General features: G+C 42.8%; 1 long non-coding RNA gene and 1 pseudogene across 1 annotated transcript in view; one reads left to right on the top strand and one right to left on the bottom strand.

Annotated features, from left to right (window-relative positions):
- LOC149102831 (uncharacterized protein KIAA1958-like) overlaps positions 1-1642 on the top strand; it is a 1966-nt pseudogene extending 324 nt beyond the window's left edge.
- The window catches only part of LOC149102829 (uncharacterized), a 12793-nt gene that overhangs the window by 685 nt on the left and 9608 nt on the right, over positions 1-2500 (bottom strand). The gene's annotated exons all lie outside the window — the stretch shown is intronic.

The following is a 2500-nucleotide window of genomic DNA, read 5'->3' as shown; positions in this document are numbered from 1 at the left end:
GTATATAAATAATATTTGGCTTTATTATATGACTAGCTCCGTGAGCGGGCAAGATGAACCGAATCTCGCGCTGTGATTGGCTACCCGAGCGGGCAAGATGGAGCTATCTTGCCCGCTCGGGATAAGGGCTTTGTCCCGCAAGGAAAATTCATCCGAGGCGAAAGCCGGTTTACCAAAATTTTCTTTCTTAGTTTTTCCCTGAAAAATCTTTTCCGTGACAGTTAAAGATTTCCTGTGGTTTGTGTATCGATGGAGCTGGAAAACGAGAAAACTGAATGCGTCAACGAGAAAGAAAACAAAGAAAACAAAAATGTTGACGAGTTTCATGAATTTATTTTGCAACAAAAACCGGCAAACACAAAACTAAAAACACAAAGTGACATGAAGGTATGGAAGCGGTTTTGTTTACAAGAAAACGAGAATAGGGAACTGTGTGACATACCTCAGGAAGAACTGAATTTGCTGTTGTGCAAATTTTTCAAAACCGCAAAGAAATTGGACGGCACAGAGTACGAGCCTGTCAGTTTGACGTCCTTTTAACGTAGTCTCCAACGCGCCTTGAACGAAAGAGGTTCAAATGTAAATATTATTGACGGAGACAACTTCAAACTCTCCAGAGAAGTGTTAAGTGCCAAGCGCCGTCAGCTTGTTGTGGAACATGGCAAGGGGAACAGACCACAAGCTGCCCGTGAGCTGACCGAGGCCGAGGAAGACAAGCTTTTCGAGTGTGGTGAATTTGGGACCTCCAATCCGACAGCCTTGCAGCGTACCTTGTGGTGGATAATTGCCCTTCACTTTGGGTTCAGAGCTCGAGACGAAAGCCGCCGATTAAAGTGGGGAGACGTCACTTTGGAGAAAGACCCAGAAACGGAGAATGAGATTCTTGTGTGGAGATATGAGCGAGGGTCCAAAACACGTCAAGGCCAAGACAAGCCGTACAGTGTTCGTGCTTTCCACCCTACTGCGCAAGAAACCGGCAACGAGCGTTGCCCGGTTAAATTCTTCAAAGAATTTGCTCGCCGTCGTCCTTTGGAGATGAACAAGCCAGATTTCCCCTTTTACCTCGCAGTCAAACATCAGCGAAAACCAGATGACGACGTGTGGTATATGCGAAGTCCGCTTGGTAAAAACGAAATCGGCAAATTTCTCCCCACCGCTGCGAAAAATGCTGGTTTACAGGGCAGAGTAACCAACCACTCGGTGAGAAAGACCTGCATTTCACGTCTCCTCGATGCAGACGTCCCAGATAATTTTGTGGCACAGTTAAGTGGCCATCGCAGTCTGAAAAGTCTCGACGCTTACAAATCGGCCTCGCATGAACATCAACGGCGAATGTCCCTTGCGCTGAGCGGCTCCAGCAGCAACCAGCTTTCTAGCATCTCCACTCGCACAGAAACCACAACTCGTCCCACCACTTCTGTTACCAGTGTTGAGTCTGCCACCTTTAATCCAGTCCAGATGGGATCGGGTTTTTTCTCAGGAGCAACGATTGGAAGCTTTAACAACTGTACTTTCAACATCCAGCTTACGTCGGGGCAGCTTTGCACCACAGAGCCAAGCGACAGTTCTTCGAAGCGCCCAAGGATCGGCGAAAGCGACGGCCAGATGAAATGAACTGTCTTACTCTAATGGTTTAACATTCTTTGGAGCTTAAGTGCTGAAAATTTAAGCCATTTTAGACATTTTTGAGGTAAAAAAAACTTTTCGAATTTGCTTCGAGCGGTTTCGTACATTCGTTTATTCTGATTCAGCAGTTAGACATTTACTCGTCAAAAATGTAAACCAATCAAATGATTGTATTTCTGCATTCAGCCAATTAGGATAAAGGAGAACGCGCCATTGATTTTTGCATGTAACGGGCTTCCTTTTCAGTCCTTGAAAATAAACACGTACACGGATCATTTTTTGGTGTTTTATCCCATATAATAAATCCTTTATTGACCAAGCTTGTTCGGTCAAGATGGCTGAATATTGGCCTCGTTCTTTTTTTGCGTATTTATGGACCTCGACTTCGTCTCGGTCCATAAAAACGCAAAAAAAAGAACTTGGCCAATATCCAGCCATCTTGACCTCACGCTTGGTCAATAACCCATATATAATAATGCAAGGTTTAAGCCAAGATGACGAGCGCAGTTATCTGTCACGCCATATATTAATTCATTTTTATCGAGAGTGATCCTATCCTCGTTTTTGGAGCTCCACCAATTAGTAAAGAGAGACCAAAAATGCTGAGCTTCAGAACAGGTAACAAAAAGGTGGGTTAACGTTTATTAGAAGTTGTTTCCCATTTATTTTCTAATAATGTCTCGCCAATATCAGTAGTTTATGTTCTAAATAACAAGGAACTAGAATCAAAACCAACATGTTTTCTTAAATTATCTGTCTTTCTAAAATGAGATTCTAAGTACTTTGGTTAGATAAACTAATTATTATATAAACTAATTAAACTAATTATTGGGTCATGCCTCTAACATTGTGTTTTCAATAGATATAGTAACTT

The sequence above is a fragment of the Orbicella faveolata genome, unplaced genomic scaffold (assembly GCF_042242905.1).
Source record: "Orbicella faveolata isolate gen_17 unplaced genomic scaffold, um_ofav_v1 contig_35, whole genome shotgun sequence".
NCBI classification, from domain to species: Eukaryota; Metazoa; Cnidaria; class Anthozoa; order Scleractinia; family Merulinidae; genus Orbicella; species Orbicella faveolata.
The sequence above is the reverse complement of the archived record's forward strand: the minus strand, read 5'-3'. Positions and strand labels throughout refer to the sequence as shown.